The following is a 13,536-nucleotide window of genomic DNA, read 5'->3' as shown; positions in this document are numbered from 1 at the left end:
GAGTCCGACCTATCGCGAAAGGAAACCCGAGCCAAGATCACACTCACAATAATTATAACCATAAAGCATAATTAACTTAACCGAAAAGATTAAGAAAGAGATTAATACCTTTGGCGTGTGCTTCGCTCAATAATTGAGCTCTTACTTCGAAAGCTCTTAGCCCCGCTCACACGAGGACCTCAAACGAAGTCCACCCGCAACTCGAGCATCAAAAATGGTCTATTGCTTAGGAGTTAGCTAAGCCCGACCTAAACCCAATAAATTAATTGTGTTCAAAGGTTTTCACAATTGTGATGCCTTTTTCAACACTTACTCAAATGCTTTTCCCAATACCCCAACTTGGATATTTATAAGGAAATGTAAGAGTGAGAAAAGCTCACCCATCAATGTGGGATATTTGATTTTTCCACTTTATTTTAAATCAAAAATAAAATTAATAATCAAGCTACTAATAAATCAACAAGTGGCATACTCACAAGAGAGGTTAAGTGAGGACAATTTGGAGAAGGTGGGACCAAACTTGCTCCCTTTTCCTCTCCCATAGCCGGCAAAAACACCACCATCAAGCCAATTACTTTACGCCACGTGGTAGCCCACCTTGGGTGCCACGCACCAATTGTGCGGACTGCTATGGCCGAGGACTGCTGCTAGCAAGCCACGCACCTTGTGTGGACTACTAGCTGCATCATGCTAGAACGCCACACACTAGGTGCAGGCTGCTAGCCGTGGCTTGCTAGCAAGCCTCGCACATGGTGCGGGCTGCTAGCTTTGGCTTTCTGGCATGCCACGTACCTTGTGCGGGCTGCCAGCCTCGGCCAACAGCTAGCATGCCACGCACATGGTGCGGGCTGCTAGCTGGACATGCTAGGCAAGGTGCGCTAGCACACATTACTAGCCACCTTGCTAAGCCATATGCCCCTAGTACTTGGGCATTCCGATGCTTGGGGTATTTTAGTAATTTTGTTGATTTATTACTAATTTTCTCGTCTCGTCTTTTATTATTTTCGACTCGACTTCCAACGCTCGGTTTCGACGCTCCAAGCTCGAATTTCCGACGTCTAAATATTAGTTACTCGGTTTACACATTAATTCTTTCAGAATCGATTCGTCGTTTCGGTTCGTTAGTTTCTTGGGTGTGACCCGAAGGGTTCAGTCAACATTAAGTTGTAATATTAATTATACATTAATAAAACTGATCGGAAGCGGCCTCCACCTAGGGATTCCGATCATTTCACCTCACTGAATAATTAGCTTTCTATTAATTCTGAACCCTCTATCGGAATAATACACTTGTTCGAAGGACACCATTCCTTTCAATCTCCCACTTGTCCTTCCGGACAAGTGTGCTTTAAGTGTATAGCCTTTTTCCTATGTCACTTAATGTCTCTTCATGAAATATAAGGTAAGATTTATTCATCATCCTTATTATGTCCAGAAGTGTTTCTCGGTCCCGAGTCTTACTGTCAATAAACAGATGATTTCTAAAATCCATCCGAGCACGGCCATGCATTTTTACAGTCTCGCTCTTCGAGAGGCCTTGTAAACAACAAAGAGATCTTCCGTATTTTTAGTACGGGGACATTCCCAGTCTTGTAATGTAGCTTCTTTTACTGAGAGCACCTAGCCGCCCGAGTGTTGCCGTTATAATCCCCTTTTATGGCAGACGTTTGACAACATCAAAGCGGACTAGTACTCAAACAAGAGAACTCACGATACACATGGTCGAGGAAATAGGTTCCGATAGCCATAATGAGAAGTATACTTATGACGATTTTTAATCTCTTAAAGTATTCTCATAGGTCGATCCAGTATGGTTCTAAACCAATACTTGTGCAAATGATTTATGACAATCATGTCCTTTTAGCATAAGAAACGGTGATATAAATCAAACTACACACTAATCTCAAGTGGTCATTAACCGTTTATCGTTTAAATGACCTTAATTAGGGATAATTTTCAATTATAATGTTCAATGTTCACTTAATAGGTGTTTCCTTACCAAGACTGGTCTTGATACCCTATTTTGAATATTCTCATAATCGAATGGACTCATTATTTAATCCTAAACCACAATTAAATAGAAAACGGAGTGATAAAATATTGCATGAAATTTAAATTACTCCAAAACTTGAATGGTTTTTCTTATGTCTTACATTAAATGTTCAAAAATTAACTAAAACACTAAATTGGGAAATCAAAGCCAATCTACAACATGCCTAATTCCCATTGCCTTAACGTACTTGTTGTGCTTCACTTGAGGCAATGGTTTAGTAAGTGGATCAACTACATTGTCATGCGTTCTAACGTTGCAAATTCTGATTTCACCTTCTGATTTCCATTCTCAAATCACGTGAAACCGTCACTTGACATGTGTGACTTTCTGATGTTCCCTTGGCTCTCTGGCCTGAGCAATAGCTCCATTGTTGTCACAATAGAGGGCTATTGGACCTATAATTGAGGGTACAACATCAAGTTCACCAACGAACTTACGAATCCAAACAGCCTCCTTAGCCGCTTCAGCAGCTGCCAAGTATTCGGCTTCAGTTGTAGAATCTGCAATTGTGCTCTGCTTGGCACTCTTCCAACTAAACGCTCCTCCATTTAGACAGAACACATATCCAGATTGTGATTTGAATCGTCTCTGTCTGTCTGAAAGCTCGTGTCGGTATAACCATACACCAGGAATTTATCCTTGTTCCTTTTCAGGTATTTTAGGATATTCTTGGCATCAGTCCAATGGGCCTCTCTTAGCACTCAAGGCATACGATACATCGGGCTTAGTACATATCATGGCATACATGATCGAACAAATTAGCGAAGCATATGGAATCTGATTAATTCTTTCCCGCTCATCAGGTGTCTGTGGACACTGCTTCTTGCTTAGGGTTATGCCATGTGACATGGGTAGGTGACCTCTCTTGGCCTCCTCCATGCCGAATCGAGCCAGTACCTTATCAATATAAGTACTTTAGCTCAATCCAATCATCCTTTTTGATCTATCCTTATAGATCTTGATGCCTAGTATATTGAGCCTCTCCCAAGTTTTTCATTGAGAAACACTTTCCAAGCCAGGCCTTCACAGACTCTAACAACGGAATGCTGTTTTTAATGAGCAATACGTCATCGACATATGAGACTAGGAAGGCGATGTCACTCCCACTCACCTTCTTGTAAACACAAGATTCATCTGGATTCTTGATAAAACAAAACTTAATGATGGCATCACCGAATCGCAGATTCCAACTCTTGCTAGCTTGCTTTAGCCCATAAATGGACTTTCTAAGCTTACAAACTTTCCAAGCATTGTTTTGGTCGACAAAACCTTCAGGCTGTGTAATATACATAGTTTCTTCTAGAATACCATTGAGGATGGCGGTTTTGACGTCCATCTGCCATATTTCATAGTTGTAATATGCAGCAATCGCTAGGAGGATCCAAACGGATTTAAGCATTGCGACTGGATAAAATGTTTCATCGTAATCAATACCATGAAATTGTCTATAACCTTTTGCTACCAATCTAGCTTTGTAAATGAATACATTTCTATCTTTATCGGTTTTCAACTTGAAAATCCACTTACATCCGATAGGTGTGTAACCTTCGGGTAAGTAAACCAAGTCCAAGACTTGATTTTCAAACATGGAATCCATTTCTGAATCTCATGGCCTCTTGCCATTTAGCAGAGTCGGTGCTTGCCATCGCTTACTTGTAGGTTTCCTGTTCATCTCCATCCATAATCAGGATGTCCTGATTCTCGGTTAATACTATACCAAGATATCTATCAGGTTGAGATCTCGACCTCTAAGACCAACGTAGGGTAACGGACTGAGCATTTGCATTGTCGGTTTGACTTTGCACATTTTGGCTAGCGTCAACAGATGCTGTTTGAGCACTTTGACTGTCAATCTTATTTTATTGCTCATCCTCTCGAACTTCATCGAGTTCGATTTTTCTCCCACTTGTCATATTCGAAAGGTGCTCCTTCTCTAAAAAGATACCATAGCGAGCAACAAACACTTTGTTCTCGGATTTATTGTAGAAGTAATACCCTTTGGTTTCTTTTGGGTAGCCCACAAAGTAATCCTTGTCAGATTTGGGTTGAAGTTTGTCAGAAATCAATTTCTTAACATATGCTTCGCATCCCCATATCTTTAGAAAACACAAGCGAGGAGGTTTCTTCGTCCATAACTCGTATGGAGTCTTTTCTACGGCTTTTGATGGAGCACGGTTCAGTGTTAGTGCCGCAGTTAGAAGTGCGTGTCCCCAAAAAGAGATGGGAAGATTACTATGACCCATTGTAGATCGTACCATGTCTAACAAGGTTCGATTTCTCCTTTTGGATACTCCGTTCCATTCTGGAGTTCCTGGAGGTGTCAATTCTGAAAGTATACCTTTGGCTTTCATATGGTCATCGAATTCTTGGCTCAAGTATTCACCACCTTGATAAGATCGAAGGGCTTTGATTTTCTTGCCAAGCTAATTTTCAACTTCACTCTGAAATTCTTTGAACTTTTCAAACGATTTAGATTTGTGTGACATGAGTTGACATAACTATATCTACTATAGTCGTCTGTGAAGGTGATAAAATATCGATGTCCGTTCCTTTTGGTGGAGCTCATTGGTCCACATACATCGGTGGGTATTAGACCCAATAATTCTCCTGCCCTTTCTCCCAACTTGGAGAATGGCAGCTTAATCATCTTGCCTAATAAACATCCTTTACAATTCTCAAACGATTGCAAATCGAAAGAGTCAAGAACACCTTATTGTGGAAGTTTCTTGATGTGTTTGATGTTAATGTGGCCAAGACGACAATGCCACAAGTACGTTTGACTCTTAGCTTTGGTATCATTATAAATATTTTTGTCTAAACACACATAAACGTGTCATTCCATAAGCAAGATATAAAATATAAGTCTTGTGATCAAAGTCAAAATGACGTCCAACGCTAAAAGATCAAAGTATGGTTGATAAAACTAAACATGTTTTAATTCTAGACAAAACATGAGACTACAAGCTTTCTTTGGACAGATTATCCTCATCTTCCACTTGAGTACTCATATCCACTTGAAAAGCACCGCTCATTTTGTTCCTGAAATAGGAGCACATAGTGAGTTAATTTTCCCGGTATCTAATACCTTATAAATTTCTTATATTCAAGTGTAAAGATGATGCCTAAGATTGAGGCTATTTTTCCTCTTGCCTCATCTTCCAAATGCATGCTACATTCTCTCTTGTAGTTTCCTTGCTTACTACAATAGAAGCAGCGCATCTTAGCTTTGTTCTTGAACTCCTTTTTCTTATGCCTCAGAGCAAACTTAGCCCCCTTGCAAGAATAGGTTTTCTGAAGCTCTTAGATAACTTCCTCTGAGGATAGTTTTTTCCGTTTGGCGGTAAGTCGCATCTTTAATGCCACATAGCCCAAGTGGAGTGAGCTCAGAAGCATATGAGCCGCTTGCTCATCCTCCACCAGTTTTCTAATTAGCTCCAAGTGGGTGAATAACCGTGTCATCTTAAGCACATGGGCTTGAAGTGGCATCCCGGGTCTAAGTCTTGCACTATAGACCCTAGCCCATTCTTCTTGCCTCTCTTTGGTGAGACACCCATCTTGCGGTGGCTTGATCCTCATGTTAGAAAGTTCCCTACTCACCTCCTCCACAAGACCATCATAGTTGCCTTTGATGCTCTTCGTGACCCTCAAATTGACTACATCCTCTAGAGATTTGAGGAGCATATCCGGAAAATATTTGGAGAATATCCCCTTCCATTGTTCCGGAATGGTGTTTGCCATAAGTCGCGAGAATCTCTTGCAATCATAACTCCACTCCTCATAAGCCTCATCACTCATAACCCCTTTTGAGTAGAAACTCGGGATGGGCGTATCCAGAATATGCTTTAGGTAGCAATTTCGGAGAGTCTTTCGGAGTTCTTCTTCCCATTCCTTAAAGTTCACCAAATTTAAGAAAAATGGTAACTTTTCGGGAAGTTCCAGACACATTAGATTGTTGTTGATAGTTGAAGACATGATTCTAAAATTGAAAGAATTTGAAATGAAAAACCATTCATAATACTCAATCTTCTAAGGTAAGCAACGCTTTGCTAATGGCTCCAAGCCACTCTTGGTTGGATAAATCGTCGCATCTAATGCTCTCTCAACAACTTATCCACTTTTCCACGACATGTTAGGACTCCATCACTCATATCATTGAGTGTAACCAAAACCAACTTGCATACCCGGTATGCCTTACGTATCCTAGGGAGTAATAGTGATGCCTCGCTTTGGCGTAGCCCATCACTACTCTCAATAGGTGGATAAGTGATGTTTTGGAATGGCAATTTCACTCAATATTTTGGGGACCTAGGGTTACTATGTTGGTTGATTTAAGTGAACTTAATTAATCATCGCAACATTCGAAATCCTAAACATGCATCTAACATATATTTCATATATAAATATTCATAAATATATATCGAAAACATATATAAAGATGCATTTGGCAACTAGCATGACCCCTTGAGTCTTCAAGTCTTCAAGGGACGGCTTTTGCAACTTCATGGCTTCGTCTTTCAAGATCCTCCGTCTTCAAGACATGACCATAATTATGCAAATACTAGTATCTACGATTAGGACTAATCTAAATATTAAGGTACAAAAATACTCAACGGTTCGAAGACCGTATTTAGAGTTACAAAAATACATCACGGATCGCAGTCCGTATTTTCTATCCTAATCGGGACCCACTAGTTGCCATTTTATAAAACCTGTAAGAGAATATACATTCCATTCATCCATTCACTATTTGTGAATGGCCCATGCATTTTACAACGATAAAACAAGTAACAATGCACAAAACGCGTGAAAACTAGTAACTAATTTAGGTCGTTAATCCAATTAACATACCTAATTAAAACTAGTCAAAGTTGTTTAATTGATTATGTAATTTAGCACAATTAATAATTGAAGCTCCCACTAAATTCCACATCCATCTTAATTAATCCAATTAATTAAGCCGGTAAACCCAAATATTTGCCAAAATCAAATTTTGCAAATGCCACTAAAAAACTGAGGCCTAGCCTCCAACATTTATTAAAATAATTAAAACCAAATTAAATTAATAAAATAATTAAAACAGCAAAATAAGCAAACATGAAGCCAACCGCATTCAAGTGGCTCACGCACAAAGTATGTGCCATATGCAAGCCAAGGTTGTCTAGCCACCTCGGACTATACGGCTTGGTGCATATGCCTCTACCACCCCACGTAGCACTAGCTAGGCCGAGCCTAGTAACGTTTGCTACGGGTTACCTGATGCTAGGCACACACACTAAGGCTGCTTGCCCCTTCGCACCAAGCACCAAGCAACGTACACACACACACCTAGCCCAATGCATGCACCGGCCACGGCTAGCCACAGCCAGCCACATGGCTGCACGCATAGTGCGCGCGCACAACACCTAGCTGCTGCCGCACAATGCTGCTACCGTAGCTGCCATGGTGCGCCATGGTGTCGGCACAAGCAGCAGCCACGCAGATCAACCGCACTAAGCTCGGGCAGGCCACTTGGTAGCAACATATAGGCTGCTACGCAGCCTGTCTAGCCAAGTGAGGCTCTTGCCTCGGCTTGCGTGCTGTGGCCCTCAGGTTTCCAACCCGATTTTTTGCGTGACATGTAATTAATTCTAAATTAATTTTAGAACTAACTTAATGAGCAAAAAAAATGAAAAATTAAACAAGTCCAACTTAAATTAAAAATTCATTAAGGTGCATATAACCAAAATTATTTCCAAGAACCATTCTTTAATAAAAATTAGTTTAACTTGGCGAATAAAAAAAATTAAGGGCAATAACACTATTAATTTAATTAATTTAAATTAATCATGAGATTTTGACAAAATAAAAGGGAGTTGAAAATATGAACACAAAGTTCAATTTAAAGATTCCAACTTAAACACTTGTGAATCCTTGAAAAATTATATCTTCCAATATGAAGATAAATGAAATTTCTATCACAAGATTCAAACTTTATGATTCCAATCAACTTAATACATGATTAAATCAAAAGTTCAACCAAAAATTCAAAGTTTCAGTCACTTAAAACAACTAAAGATTGAATCTTTAGTACTTGGAAGCAATAAAGGACAAATTTTTCACACTTAATGCAATGAATTTGCAATTATGTGAAAAATAAAACCAAACTTTCAAGCACCAATTGCTACCAAGTAACCATGCTTAAAGAGGTTTAAATATGCATATAAATTAAGGAAAGAACCAAATATATAACCACCATAAATATGCCATAAAGATTCAAGGTTAGAAAGACTTAAAATTTTTTCGTCAAAACAAAAAATCCCTCGAAAAAGGCATTTCTGGTCGTTTTTTTGGCTAAAAACACAGTCTTGAAAGGGCAAAACCTTTTCCACAACACCTTTTCCACCCAAAATTCACTATATTTGTGCGAAAATCTGGGTTCAAGGCTAAAATCAACTATAATACGGGCTTAAAAATAATAAAACCGAGATACTAATCTAATTAGCAACTTAAAACCAGAAAAAATAAGCCATATAAACACCTTGAAAAAAATGATTATAAAAATAAATGAGCAAGGCTCCGATACCGATGTTGGGTTTCGGTATGTCCGACCCACCGTGGAAGGAAACCCAAGCCAAGATCACACTCACAATAATTATAACCATAAAGCATAATTAACTTAAACAACAAGATTAAGAAAGAGATTAATACCTTTTGCGCGAGCTTCGCTCTCTAACTGAGCTCTTACTTCGAAAGCTGTTAGCCCCTCTCACACGAGGACCTCCAACGAAGTCCACCCGCAACTCGAGCACCAAAAATGGTCTATTGCTTAGGAGTTAGCTAAGCCCGACCTAAAGCCGAGTAATTAATTGTGTTCAAAGGTTTTCACAATGGTGATGCCTTTATGAACACTTACTCAAGTGCTTTTCCCAATACCCGAAGTTGGGTATTTATAGGGAAATGCAAGAGTGAAAAAAAACTCACCCATCAATGTGGGAGATTTGATTTTTCCATTTTATTTTAAATCAAAAATAAAATTAATAATCAAGCTAATAATAAATCAACAAGTGGCATGCTCACAAGAGAGGTTAGGTGAGGACAATTTAGAGACGGGGGGGGGGACCAAACTTTACCCCTGCTCCTCTCCTATAGCCGGCCAACACACCACCCTAAGGCCAATTACTTTGCGCCACGTGGTACCCCACCTCTTCGGCACCAAGGCATCCAAGGTGGGCTGCCAGCCGCTGCTTTACCTTCGGCCTGTCATGCCACGCACCAATTGTACGGGCTGCTATAGCCGAGGCCTTCTTCTAGCAAGCCACGCACCTTGTGCGGGCTGCTAGCTGCAGCATGCTAGCACGCCACGCACTAGGTATGGGCTGCTAGCCGCAGCTTGCTAACAAGCCTTGCACATGGTGCGGGCTGCTAACTTCGGCTTATTGGCATGCCACGCACCTTGTGCGGGTTGCCAGCCTCGGCCAGCTGCCAGCATGCCACGCACATGGTGCGGGCTGCTAGCTGGCCATGCTAGCCAAGGTGCACTAGCACACAATGCTAGCCACCTTGCTAGGCCATATGCCTCTAACACTCGAGCATTAGGGGTATTTTAGTAATTTTGTTGACTTATTAGTAATTTTCTGGTCTCGTCTTTTATTATTTTCGACTCAACTTCCGACGCTCGGTTTTGACGCTCTAAGCTCAAATTTCCGACGTCTAAATATTAATTACTTGGTCGACTCATTAATTCCTTCCGAATTAATTCGCCGCTTCGGTTCGTTAAATGCTTGGGTGTGACCCGAAGGGTTTAGTCAACATTAAGATGTAATATTAATTGTACATTAATATTACTGATCAGAAGCGGCCTCTACCAAGGCATTCCGATCACTTGACTTCACTGAATAATTAGTTTTCTAATAATTCTGAACCCTCTATCGGAATAATACACTTGTTCGAAGGACACCATTCCTTTTATCCATAAAACTAGTGTCCCCCCAAGCTAAACAAAAATACATCTCAACATCCCATTAATACAAAACAAAAAATCACATAATAAAATGGATGGAGGTAAAAGCACAAAGAGGGGGAACTTGTTACCACTAGTCCTTGCACCCTAATCATTATCCTCCCTATCATAAGAGAACCCGGATGGGGGACCATAAGGATCCCATCCCCTGGTGTAATCGGATGACCAACCATAGTGCCCGCTAAAATTATCTTGTTGCTAAGGGGCCAAGAGAGTGTATTGATCGGGCAACTCAAGTGAAACGGATGGGTGGGATCGACATAAGGGTAGTTAGGATCACCCCTATAGTCGCTCACACTAGGCACACGGTAATCATAATTACCGTGATCATCTGTAAAGGTGCGAGTCTCGGTGTTGGACCATTGAGGTCCTTGCCAATATGGGTAGGTAGCCTTCCCATCATTTCCCCAAGATGGTACGAGATAGATTTGAGGAGGGAAATACGGGTAGTTAACCGCAGGGGTGATATCCCCACGGTTAACACTCGTATCATTGAGTTGTTGTTGGGGAAACATACATTGTTGTATTTCGGAGATCCCTCTCATTTGGTTGTAGATCGCCTCAATGTCTTGATCATACATCCCCTCCATTCGAACTTGCATGCCCGCCATTGCAAAAGAAGACGAAGAAAAGACATGCTTTATTACCCCTTGGGGTATATATTGGTATACCGTCATGTCATTTGGTCTAAAAAATGCAGGAGCTACGTAACAAAGAACGGCTACGACTCTCTTGCATGATATGATGAATAAGGAAATAGAAGTATATGTAGATGACATGATTGTGAAGTCCAAAGATAGAATGGGACACATAAAAGCTTTACGCAAATTTTTCACTCCCATAAAAGAATACAAAATGTGATTAAATCCAAAAAAATGCACCTTCGGAGTGACTTCTGGCAAGTTACTTGGATACGTAGTTAGCACACGTGGTATTGAGATCGATCCCTCTAAAATAAAGGAAATTGTCGATATGCCTCCCCCTCAAACAGAAAAAGAAATTAGGGGGTTCCTTGGCAAACTACAGTACATCAGTCGATTTATCAAAAAGTTGACGATTACTTGTGAGCCAATATTTAAAAAATTGAAAAAAGAAGAAAAACATGAATGGGACGATTAATGCTAAGAGGCTTGTGAGAAAATCAAAGATATCTCAAAAGTCCACAAGTTTTAGCACCACCAGTACCCAATCTACCTATTAGGATATACATCACCATTACAGATACGGCCACAGGAGCCATGTTTGCATAGGAGTTAGAAAAAGTAGAGCATAAAGCTATACATCACCGTTACAAATACGGCCACAATACCCAATATTATATATGCAAAAAAGTTCATCCAATATGAAACAAAATATATCACCTTAGAAAAAACAAGTTTAGCATTAGTGTGGGCAACCAAAAAATTACGGATGAAGAGATTCTCGTGACACAAGATGACAAATGGGTAATGTACTTCAACGGTGTATCCAATCAAAAAGGATGTGGTGTGGGAGTGTTACTCATAAGTCTAGAGGGAGCACATACTCCAATCTCTGTCAAACTAGACTTTGAGGTTACTAATAATGCTGCAGAATGTGAAGCGTGCATTATTGGACTAGAAGCATCTCTAGCATAGGTGTCCAAAAATTAGAGGTATATGGAGATTCCAACTTTATAATAAATCATATACTTAAAAAATGAAAAATTAAGAACTCCACAATGATATTAAACCAAGCACACCTAGAGCAACTCATTGAGCATTTTGATTATATAGATTTCAAATACCTCCCAAGGGATGAGAATCAATTTGCCGATGCACTAGCAAAATTAGCCTCAATGATCAACATTCCAGATACTTAAATATGATGTCATTGTACGTTGATAGAAGAGACGAACTAGCTTATTGCAACGCAATAGAGGAAATAAATGACATCAAAGGAGAAAATCCTTGGTATGATCATATTCTCCAATACATTACTCATGGCACATATCCTGTAAATACTTCATCAAAAGACCAACGAGCTTTGAGAACACTTGCAGCCCAATATGGTTTATTAATTGGTCAATTATGCAAAAAGGGACCCAATGGTCAAAGCTTATTGTGTATAGACCACCCTGAATCCACACGCCTTACGGAGAATACTCACAATGGTGTTTGTGGACCTCTGATGAATGGAAAAATTCTTGCTAAAATAATCTCTCGACAAGGGTACATTTGTTCCACAATGGAACATGATTGCATACTGTAAACACCCAAATGTGTCTCCCCAAAAACCAAACCCAGTGATGAGTACCTTTCACGTCACTTGATTATCGAATGAAGTGAAAGTGTAAAAAGTCTTATGATGCGGTTGTTTTAATAGAAATCTTTCCTTCTGTATTAAAAAATTCTTCTCTATTTATGAAAATAGCTAGTCCAATTTAGCTTGGTCCATGACAAGGGTCTAATTGGATTGGGTTCGCAAAAAGCTTTCCAATGATATATTGTAGGCTCAATTCCGATGAATAATGAGGAAGTTATGGCCAAAGTACTAAATTGGGTCTAAATTGTTTTATGGCCTAATGATCTAGTGGAGGGCCTATTTATTATGAGTCCTAAAATTATTAGGATTGATTCTAATTTTCTAGAATAATCTAGAAGGTTATTGTGAGTTCTAATAGAGTTAGGATCGATAATTATCTTTTTAGAAAATAATGAATTTGATTTAAAATAAAACAAGTGTTTTATTATGATAAAATCTTATTTAAAATTGATCAACACAGAGTTTAATTGCTTAATTATATTAAGAAGAGGATTCCGTACAAAAGCGCGTTTTATCTTTTAACTAGCGCCAAACGACAGAGCCTGTCGCCATGCGTGATGCTTGTCGTTTCGTGCTGGATCCTGTCGCTAGCGATAGGGGCCAATTTTATTTCGATTTAAATTCTGATTTTTTTCTATCATTTCCGGACTATTTTCTCTATAAATAGGGTCGTATTTCCCCATTTTCATTCATTCACAATCATCAATCATCTTTCTATTCTCTCAAGCAATAGCATGTTCTTCTCCCTCTTTCTACCTTTCCTTTTTACAAAATTTCGCATTCACGAGTTCTAGACACACCTAGCCAAGTTCGAAGTTGCCTTCGCCCTAGACGTGAAAGGTTGATAATTTATGAGGGTTTGGTCCCAAATCCCTATTTCAATTATTTATTTTAATTGTTTGATTTAATATTTTCCTTAAAGTTACTAATTTGTGTATTGTTTTGATAGAAAGAGATATGACACATCGAAATAAGTAATTGCTTAATTATTTTTTTGATATAGAAATCATTTTTAGATTGTATTAATTCCTAGTATCATGTTAGCATGCTTTTATTGCTTTCTAGTATCATGCTTAGTTTGCTTCCCACTTTCTCCTATCATATTAGTATCATGTTAGGGATAAAGTTTTGATCTTTATTGTTTAGTGACATGCTTGGATTTGTTATTAATCTTGTTACTATCATGCCTAGGATCTTGCTA

Source organism: Chenopodium album, chromosome 10 (genome assembly GCF_948465745.1).
Source record: "Chenopodium album chromosome 10, dcCheAlbu1.1, whole genome shotgun sequence".
NCBI lineage: Eukaryota > Viridiplantae > Streptophyta > Magnoliopsida > Caryophyllales > Amaranthaceae > Chenopodium > Chenopodium album.
This window is presented reverse-complemented; position numbering follows the sequence as displayed.